Here is an 11,116-nt window from a genome sequence, read left to right on the forward strand (position 1 = left end):
TGGGAAACTATAAAAATTAAACTTATAGTCGAGTTAAATTATTCGATTATGCCGATTGAAAGAGTCAGCAATATTCGCGTTAACTGTTTTATGTTACACGGTTAGGTAAATGAGAATTCACGAGAACTCGAGTCAACAGAGAAATGTCAGATACAAAGACAAAGAGGTAATACAACAGCAGTAAGATGCATCTGTAGTCCAAAGAACAAATAAAGTACTCCACCGCATACCCTTGTGAATTCGTTGGTTTGCACTCGTATAGACTGCTGACGCCCTGGTGTCTCTTTCGCCCTTGCTTCCTCAGCTGACGATGCCACTGAGGTTCCATAGCCAGCCCAACTACAAGACGGACTCGAAGTCACTGATGAGGGGTTGCAGATTTCCCAGTGTTATACACTGGTATGCAATGTTAGCAAATACGGTCGTTTCATTATTTCGAGTGACACCGTTGTGGCTTATCGTTATACATTTTCTGTACTGCACGCTCTTCAGTCCTTAAAAACTTCGCACTGCCCGAGATACGGTGCCTGCAACGGTGGCCGCACTGCATCGGTTCTTAACATTACGTGAAAACTAAGTTTCCAGATCTATGTGAATAAAAACATCCTTCTCCACATTACAGGATGCTGGTGACGGTCATAGCTTGGACGTTTGGACTTTGATTCGTAACAACAAATACGGCAGTTCTGTTTCCACAGGAAGCATATGAGTTGGGATAACATCCGATGGCAGGCGTAAAGATTTTCTCTGAACTCCCTGCTGTCAGTGCTCCAATGTCTGGCTCATATGCTTTGAGAGGAGCCAGGAAAACAAGTGGCAACACATAGGTGCAAGCCACTTAAGTGCAGGTTTTAATGTTGTATGCCAGCATCTACCTTTCCATTTCTTACCGGTTGGTAGCTGGTCGTATGATGTTGTTAGAAACAGCACAGATGCACTGTTCAAGGAACAGTGTCGACTGCAGTGGCCGTCCGTGATATGTAGTGACGTTAGCCAGACAGCCGAAACGAATTGCTCATGCCGTTAAAAAGGGCTTTGCCGTTGTCTTGCCGCTTTGTTACTAATTAGAACTGCCTCTACCTACAGACCGTACCTGCAACTGCGGTAAATGTATAGTGCTATCCATATGATGGCGGTAACAGACCCTACTTGGACATGTCAGAAATGTTCTGTTATCTCTGGCAGGCCTCTCAACGGTTTACGTGCATGTCTGCCTACTTTGCACCGCTGTCATACTACACACGTTCTCATCCGTTGACGACAGTTCTTGTTTGTGCTGGGCCCCACATACCTCTCCATCATCGTCTTGTGAGGTACTGGGCGAGTTGTGGCGCCCTGGAAGTATTCTAAGTTTGGAGTTGGCGTGGCCGCACGGTTCGCTTGGCAAGCCGGGTCAAATGGTTCAATCGGCTCTGAGCACTATGCGACTTAACTTCTGAGGTCAACAGTCGCCTAGAACTTAGAACTAATTAAACCTAACTAACCTAAGGACATCACACACATACATGCCAGAGGCAGGATTCGAACCTGCGACCGTAGCGGTCACGCGGTTCCAGACTGTAACGCCTACAACCGCACGGCCACTACGGCTGGCTGGCAAGCCGGGGTCCGGTAGCAAACACGTGGTGCCGCACGTTAGCTGGGGTCTACGAACCACGTGGCTGGCAATTCCATGATGATACTGTGTCAATGAAAGAGACTTGGATGCCGAGAGTGCCAAAGATGGCGAACTTTGTAAAACCATCATGGCAGACATTTCACAATTCGTATAGAAATTAATAGTAGCCAGATGAATCATGATACCTGAAAAAGAAACATGTACATTACTATTATTTGGAAGACGTTTCTGATGGTTGAATCAGATTTTCAGTGTCTTTATTAGTTTAAAGTTTAGTTTCTTTCTTTCTTTCCTTCGGTACTGTCTCATCCCGCAATGTGCGCAGGGTCGGCAGGGTCAAGTACGAATTTGACATGGTTAATTTTAAGGGATGGCCGGATGCCCTTCCTGCCGCCACCGCATACCACCTGGGACGGAATAAATGTACCCCAGCTGTCTGTGTCTAGTGTAAATAGTGTGAATGTGTTTCAAATGTCTGCTAGTCGTGTAACTGAGGCGGGACGTCGGGACAAGCCCGGTATTCACCTAGCAGGATGTGGAAAACCGCCTAAAAACCACATCCAGGCTGGCCGGCACACTGGCCGTCGTCGGTAATCCGCCGGGCGGATTAGATCCGGGGCCGGCGCGCCCACCCGAGTCCAGGAAGCAGCGCGTTAGTGCTCTCGGCTATCCTGCCGGGTATTAGTTTAAAGTTTAGTACATGACGGTAAATTATACAAGTAACACACAGCAACGAATTTACAAAATCTAAAAGCTTCTTCCGATTTTGTCGATCGCCGTGTCTTTAGAAAGCTATTACTGTAAACCTATATTGGCATGAATTACAGGCATGTAACTCGAAGTTGTTGGAGATCAAAGTGGACGATTAATATCGATCGCGTCAGGCAATAAGTGCTCCAGTTACACGAAAAAACGGCAGCAGCATGCTTATAAATATATTTATTCATCTATGGCTTTGTTTATAACCTATATATACTATTCATGTAGAAATTGGTCAATATTTTACTGCTTTTTTAGGAAGCACAGAGACATTAGGCTACTGACTTACTACTGTTCTATTCTTTTGATATATGTTTATTTAATTGTTTATGTATTTAATAATGTGGGTTAGAGGGTGTTTATGGTCCAGTCTTAGAAATATTTATTTAATTTCGAGTTATTTAAATGTAAATCCGGTACTTCGAATGTGTTTCATTATGTTTGTGTGGGTGCGTCGGCTTGAAGAAATGACGCGAGCGCTCTAACCAATCACAGCGCTCGTGATTGCGGAGACTGGATGGAAGCGTGAGAAGAGTTCTGGGCAGGACGGCACAGGACTCGGATGGTACGGCAAACGCCACGGGAGAGCCTTGGACAGTACGGCGCAACGGACACTCAGTCGCGGAAAGACTTGGACAGTGGAGCAATTTGCACGTGAACCTGGGAGATAGAAATATTTCCTAGTGTCGACTTGCGAGCTTATTAGATCTCTGTGTTTTCCGCAGTAAAGTCTTAGTATGCGTTCAGAAGTGAATATTTTGCGAGCTATGTTGTCGTTCATAACAAATTACGTACAGTAGGAATCTATTATTTCCCTGTTATTCAATTTATAATTTAATTGCTAGACCATCGACAGCAGTAAGTGTTTGACAGAAATATACCGCATTCTCAAAAGTACTGCTACTACTGTACTCATCATTTAAAGTCGTTAAGATAGAACCTGAAAATCTTATTTAATTGCAAATATTTCATTTATAAATGTCTATATTACGTTCAAAATTTGCAATTCCCGAGTGATAGGAACCTTCGACCATTCGATTCATGTGTCTATTCATATTGTATACTGTAGACTCAGCAGCATTTGGCTTGTAATGCGGCAACTACGTATCCCAGACCCTACACAACGAAACCAGCCAAAACGTTTCATATTTCAACTCTCAGTCTGAGGGTACGTAGTTGAGGGCCTCACCCTCACCATTTCATCATTTATTATTTGAAAGCCCGCAAGCTTAATGCTTACTTTAGTTCTACGGTGGACGAAGTTATGGATATTGAAAAAAAAAAAAAAAAAAAAAAAAAAAAAAAAAAAAAAAACTGTTCTGTGAAGGTTTTCAGGCACAAAAGATCTGGGACAGGGTCTGAAAACAACACACCAAATAAAGCCCCCAGAGTCAAAGAAATGTAGTCGCTTAAGCGGCTGAACAGTTGAATTTTTATATAACTGTTCTTTCAGTTAACCATCCGTAGTGTTTTCTACCCCTTTTAAATGTCTTTTCTGTGTTGTAATATGGCTGACAAGCTCTAGACAGCATGAATGTCCCCTTGAACTTTCTGCTTAAGCCGGGGCTCACAAGTATCGCATATTGTTGTTTTCCAATGCGTTCTCGTCCTGCCCGACGGGAAGCACGCTTACGCCAGAACCTGAGTAGATCAGGAAGCAAGGGCTTGCCTTTTGGTCCATTAAGTGTAACCGGTACGTTATCTTGAACAAGCATGATTGGTTCTCTACATGTATGATCGAGTTGTCGTAACTTACTAGGCGAATCTTTATCGTTCTGCCTTTACTTGTAACTTGGCGCTCTTGAAGAATTATGCTACCTGCCGCGCCTACTACTGAAGCCACTTCGGTACTCATATGGACGTCCATCTGGTAGACCGATCACCAAGGCGCCGGTGATACCAGCACACTGGGCTACGTTGCTTCCCTTTCACCACCTGTCCTTCTGCTTGCTCTAGAATGATAGACGCCTGTCGCATTGGGTTCATTTCGAAAACGCAACAATGAAATCGAGGAGCAGGGAAGTCACATCGTGCAGCGCATTGGAATGTACAGAAGAAGGTGTATCATGCAACTCTATTGCAACAGCCGTCGTAGCTCACTAACCGGACTGCTTTTAAAACGACATCCATTATCCAGCTATAGTTATAATCCTCGTCGGGTTCATGTTTTATTATTCAGACTTGGGTTCCTTAGTTCTCGTCGTTCATGAGCTGGAAGTCATTTTGTCATATAACAATAGCTGAACATCATTTCCTCACATGACAATAGCGTTATCATACAGTAGGGAGATGAATTAAACTGCATGAATGTGTCCTCGCAGTGTACAGCCACAACTGATCAGGTTCACGTAGGGCGGCTTTCCGATGGAGTACACAAACGAAGAATGCGTCGATATGCGTTTGGTACTGGCTGCGTCTGATAACCAAGCTGCTGCTACTTTTGAGTAAGCTGCGTGGTACCCTCCAAGGCGCCGTCCTGATTGACTTTAGCTGCCTGGAGCAACGCCTTCAGGCAAACGCTAATCTTTGTTCACAGGTAAATGACAGAGGTCATTCAAGGACTAAACTATTCCACAAACAGAGGGCGTGTTTCTTGAAATCGTTCACCAGCCACCTCGGCGAAGTACTCGTGATATTGCAGGGTTGTTGTCGTTGCTGTGGTCTTCAGTCCCGAGACTGGTTCATGCTGCTCTCCATGCTACTCTATCCTGTGGAAGCTTCTTCATCTCCCAGCACCTACTGCAACCTACATCCTTCAGAATCTGCTTAGTGTATTCATCTCTTGGTCTCCCTCTACGATTTTTACCCTCCACGCTGCCCTCCAATACCATACTGGTGATCCCTTAATGCCTCAGAACATGTCCTACCAACCGATCCCTTCTTCTAGTCAAGTTATGCCACAAATTTCTCTTCTCCTCAATTCTATTCAATAACTCCTCATTAGTTATGTGATCTACCCATCTAATCTTCAACTTTCACAAACGACGCCCTGACACTTAAAACTATATTCGATGTTAACACATTTCTCTTCTTCAGAAACGTTTTCCTTGCCATTTTCCACTCTACACTTTATGTCGTCTCTACTTCGACAATCATCAGTTATTTTGCTCTCCGAATATCAAAACTCTTTTACTGCTTCAAGTGTATCATTTTCTAATCTAATTCCCTCAGCATCAACCGACTTAATACGACTACTTTCCATCATTCTCCTTTTGTTTTTTTGATGTTCATCTTATATCCTCCTTTCAACACACTGTCCATTCCGTCCAACGCCTCTTACAAGTCCTTTGTTGTCTCTGACAGAATTACAATGTCATCGGTGAACCTCAAAGTTTTTATTTCTTCTCCGTGGATTTTAATACCTGCTCCGAATTTTTCTTTTGTTTCCTTTACTGCTTACTCAATATGCAGATTGAATAACATTGGGGATAGGCTACAACCCTGTCTCACTCCCTTTCCAACCACTGCTGCCCTTTCATGTCCCTCGACTTTTGTAACTGCTATCTGCTTTATGAATAAATTGTAAATAGCCTTTCGCTCCCTGTGTTTTACCCCTGCCGCCTTCAGAATTTGAAAAGAGACTATCCCAGTCAACATTGTCAAAAGCTCCACGTCTACAAATGCTAGAAATAAAGGTTTGCCTTCCTTAATCTATGTTCTAATGTAAGTCGCAGGGTCAGTATTGCCTCACGTGTTCCAACATTTCTACGGAATCCAATCTGATCTTCCCCGAGGTCAGCTTCTATCAGTTTTTCCATTCGTCTGTAAAGAATTAGTGTTAGTATTTTGCAGCCATGACTTATTAAACTGGTAGTTCTGTAATTTTCACATCTGTCAGCACCTGCTTTCTTTGGGATTTGAAGTATTATATTTTGCTTGAAGTCTGAGGGTATTTCACCTGTCTCATACATCTTGCTCACCAGATGATAGAGTTTTGTCAGGACTGGCTCTCCCAAGGCTGTCAGTAGTTCTAATGGAATTATGTCTACTCCCAGGGCCTTGTTTTGACTTAGTCTTTCAATGCTCTGTCAAACTCTTCACGCAGTATCATATCTCCCATATTGTCTTCCTCTACATCCTCTTCCATTCCCATAATATTGTCCTCAAGTACATTGCCCTTGTATAGACCCGCTATATACTCCTTCCACTTTTCTGCTTTCCCCTCTTTGCTTAGAACTGGGTTTCCATCTGAGCTCTTAACACTCAAGCAAGTAGTTCTGTTTTCTCCCAAGGTCTCATTAATTTTCCTGTAGGCAGTATCTATCTTATCCCTAGTGAGATACGCCTCTACAGCCTTACATTTGTCCTCTAGTCATCCCTACTTTGCCATTTCTCACTTCCTGTCGATATCATTTTCGAGTCGTTTGTATTTCTTTTCGCCTGCTTCATTAACTGCATTTATATATTTCCTCCTTTCATCATTCAATATTTCTTCTGTTACCCAAGGATTTCTACTAGCCTTTGTCTTTTTACCTATTTGATCGTCTGCTGCCTTCACTACTTCATCCCTCAAAGCTACCCATTCTTCTTCTACAGTATTTATTTCCTCCATTCCTGTCAATCGTTTCCTTATGCTCTCCCTGAAACTCTGTACAATCTCTGGTTTAGTCAGTTTATCCAGGTCCCATCTCCTTAAATTCCCACCTTTTTGCAGTTTCGTCAGTTTTAATCTCCAGTTCATAACCAGTAGATTGTAGTCAGAGTCCACATCTGCTCTTGGAATGTCTTACAACTTAAAACCTGGTTCCAAAATCTCTGTCTTAACATTATATAATCTATCTGAAACCTGTCAGTATCTCCAGGCTTCTTCCATGTATACAACCTTCTTTTATGATTCTTGAACCAAGTGCTAGCTACGATTAAGTTGTGCTCTGTGCAAAATTCTACCAGACGGCTTCCTCTTTCATTTCTTAGCACCAATCCATATTCACCCACTACATTTCCTTCTCTCCCTTTTCCTACTGCTGAATTCCAGTCACCCATGACAATTAAATTTTCGTCTTTCACTATCTGAATAATTTTTTTTATTTCATCACACATTTCTTCAATTTCTTCGTCATCTGCAGAGTTAGTTCGCATATAAACTTGTACTACTGTAGTAGGCGTGGGCCTATTTTTTTATTCATTATTAAACCTACTCGAGCATTACCCCTATTTGATTTTGTATTTATGGCCCTGTATTCACCTGACCAAAAGTCTTGTTCGTTCTGCCACCGATATCTATCATTAACGTATCCATTTCCCATTTTAAATTTTCTAACCTACCTGCCCTACTAAGGGATCGGACATTCCAGGCACCGATCTGTAGGATGCCAGTTTTCTTTCTCCTGATAACGACATCCTCTTGAATAGTCCCCGTCGGAGATCCGAATGGGGGACTATTTTACCTCTGAAATATTTTAACCAAGAGAATGCCATCATCATTTAATCATAGAGTTAAGCTGTATGCCCTCGGGAAAAATTACGGCCGTAGTTTCCCCTTGCTTTCAGCCGTTCGCAGTACCAGCACAGCAAGGCCGTTTTGGTTAATGTTACAAGGCCAGATTAGACAATCATCCAGACTGTTTCCCCTGCAGCTACTGAAAAGGCTGTTGCCCATCTTCAGGCATCACATGTTCGTCTGGCCTCTCAAAAGATACCCATCCCCTGTGGTTGCACCTACGGTACGGCTATCTGTATCGCTGATGCACACAAGCCTCCCCACCAGTGGCAAGGTCAATGGTTCTTGGAGGGTAGTTGCAAGTATCTCAAAGAATAGCTGTTGAAGTATTACACGATGAAGAACTGCATCCTTATTATTACACTTTAGCACAACCATAACGGCCTCAAGGCTGCATTCGGCGAGTAAAGTTTTGTGAATGACTTTTGCCCCAAATGAGAGATAACCAACATTTTATAAATAATGGCATATGGACTGACGACTCTAGTTCCACTCATAAAGGTGTTACCATCCTCCGCAACAGCCATTACTGGACGGAACACAACCCACATATAGCTTTCAGCTATGGTTGACATAAACCTGTGGGCTTGTTGGCTGGAATCGTGAGAGAAGTATTTTTAGCCCCTTAACTATTGTAGGAGAAGATGATTGCGCCACTATATCATACATTCCTTTCCAACAATTTTCCTGGCGCATTAGAATGGTTCAAATGGCTCTGAGCACTATGGGACTTAACTTCTGAGGTCATCAGTCACCTAGAACTTAAAACTACTTAAAACTTGAGAGGTGGCATGAGCCCTCTCTCATATTTCTATCTTAATCTCAGTAATTCGATTTTCCTCTCTAAATGCATGTGGTGAAAAGTTGCTATTCCTTCACATGTGGACTTCCCACGCAGCGTCTCTCGTCACTCATGTGGTCCGGTGACAGGCGGGTTCTACTGATCTTGAAAGGGTTAAGCCAATGGGTGGGAGGGAGTCGAGTGGATGCTTTCCATACGCTGAAATTGTCATAAGAGCGGAGACGACAGGTCCACAGGGATTTGACGGAGCGGCTGAGCTAGAGATTCCCTTACTTCGTAGAAACTTAGTAAAAACACTTTCTGGCGGGCTACTAGCGAGGCGTGGGAATGAACTGTGTTCTCAGGCAGCCTTGGCGTTCAAATTCATGCGTTTTCTGCATAATCATAACTGTGTTTGGCTTGCTCAGGGGATAGCTCCGTGACATAGCAAAATGGGCCCAGAAATTGGCGCCAAGTATCTCCATTGGTGAAATAGTATTGCGTCGGCAATAGACTTTAATTTTCCTCTCGGTTTTCGATTTGCTGATTGGAAGGTTTAACCACGGCCACTGTCGTGGGGGCGGGAATGTTCTGTGTTCGGCTTGTACGGGTGCTCTTGACTGAGTTGGCACTCGCCTTTCGGTCGAAGTAGATTACAAGACTGAGCTCTCGCGCTCTGGGCAGCCTTGCCTTCCGTTAGCTGTCTAATATACTTTCATTTAATTGTAACTGTTTGACAAAGTTGCTGAAGTTTCGACATCAACGTAACCTTCCGAGTACAGTTGGTAATTGAGCGTTTTGCCTACAAGCGGCCTATGTTGTCCGTCTTTAGCAGTTTTGGCTAAAGTGCACTGTACCGGAGTTACTGTGTGACTTCTCTTGTTAAAATCACTCACTGTATCGTCAGTGATTGTGTAGCGAGCCTTCTTCGTCTCCCTCAGAGGCGCATTTGTGTTGCTAGGAAGTCTTTAGTCTGGAGCTATACTCGTGACATTATCATCACCACGACGGGACGTCGAAGCAACCAGCCACCGCCTCCGGTACGCCAGATCGTGTCCTTGCAGTTAAGAAGGCAGCTTGGTAATGTGCGTCCGCAGCACCGGCAAATCAGGGAATTTTGCTATGTGACAATCAGAGCTCATCAGAGAGCGCTGTTCCCGTCTTTTCTAACGTGGTTCTGTCTTGGGTGTTCATTGTCGGAGTTCTCACTACTGTAGAAGCAACTAATGTTGGGTTGGCTAGGTGTTTATCTTAAGATTTGAGTTGCAAGGAATTGGCTCCACATACCACTTGGTCGTAAACGTCACAAGCTAGTTTATGGGCAACTTCACCTTCACACCATTTATTTGAGTATCCAATTTGACATATTGTAAATGTTTCATGTTTTTTGTTTATTTTTTGAGTTTATTCATAATAAATCAAATTGTTATTTTGGACAGAACTTTCATTCTGTTAACCGGTAGAGCAACCCTTTCATTTCTCACTACGTTAATGAAACTTCCCTTTATCTAATTAATTTCTATCCAATTAAATTGTTGTAGGTGCCAAATTCTTTTCTACTCCACTTGCAGGCTCGATTACAGTCAACTCGCGTTTCTTCTTAATCCATGTGCAACAGCAAAAGTCGCACTTAGAAAAGGGGGGGGGGGGGGGCTTAGAGTATCATTTCCATATGAAGATTCTAGAAGAATTTAGTGTTAAATACTCTGCTAGCCCCGGCACCTCGCAACCTAACTAACCTAAGGACATCACACACATCCGTGCCCGAGGCAGGATTCGAACCTGTGACCGTAGCGCTCGCGCGGTTCCAGACTTTAGCGTCTAGAACCGTTCGGCCACTCTGGCCGGCTTTCAGATACGATCCGGAGAATACTAGCGGACACAAGACGTGGTAGTGGATAATATGTTGGTGCGGGTAACCGAGAATGTGGCTTTGGAGGTTTCTTTGTATGTGGCATGCCTGTTGAGATGTAACGTAGAGCAATGATAGAAAGTCTTGGGTGTAATATTGTGTCGTGCCCGCGATGTAATAATGTACTATTTTCCTTTTCTATCGAAATATCAAAAGTTAAATATATAATTAAATCTTTATTTCAATTAACTGCGCTGCAAGTCAGGGAATATTTACGCCAAAGATAATGAGAACGGCGTAGTAGCATCATCCGTATTTTGTCCTACATAGGAATGCGCGCTCGTCTTTTATTTCTCTCTCTTTAGTCGCGCGCCTTTCCGGCAGCATGTTGGGCTATCAGACACCTATATTCTTCCATTTTGTTTTAAATGAACTGAAATCGTATTCCTGTTAGGAAATTGTTTAGCTGTGGCATTATTAGCGGCAATTGCGATTACCGAAATGACTTTAGTATGAATATTATTATTTCGATCCAGAATCGAGTTGAGATTACTGTAATGTCTACGTGTTTCGCCGAAATACGGCACAGTTCTTTATTTTGTTCAAAACTGTGAGATTAGTGTTCGAGATGTCAGATGTCTGTATAAAAAACTTACTTTGTGAAAG

Source organism: Schistocerca gregaria, chromosome 3 (assembly GCF_023897955.1).
Source record: "Schistocerca gregaria isolate iqSchGreg1 chromosome 3, iqSchGreg1.2, whole genome shotgun sequence".
NCBI lineage: Eukaryota > Metazoa > Arthropoda > Insecta > Orthoptera > Acrididae > Schistocerca > Schistocerca gregaria.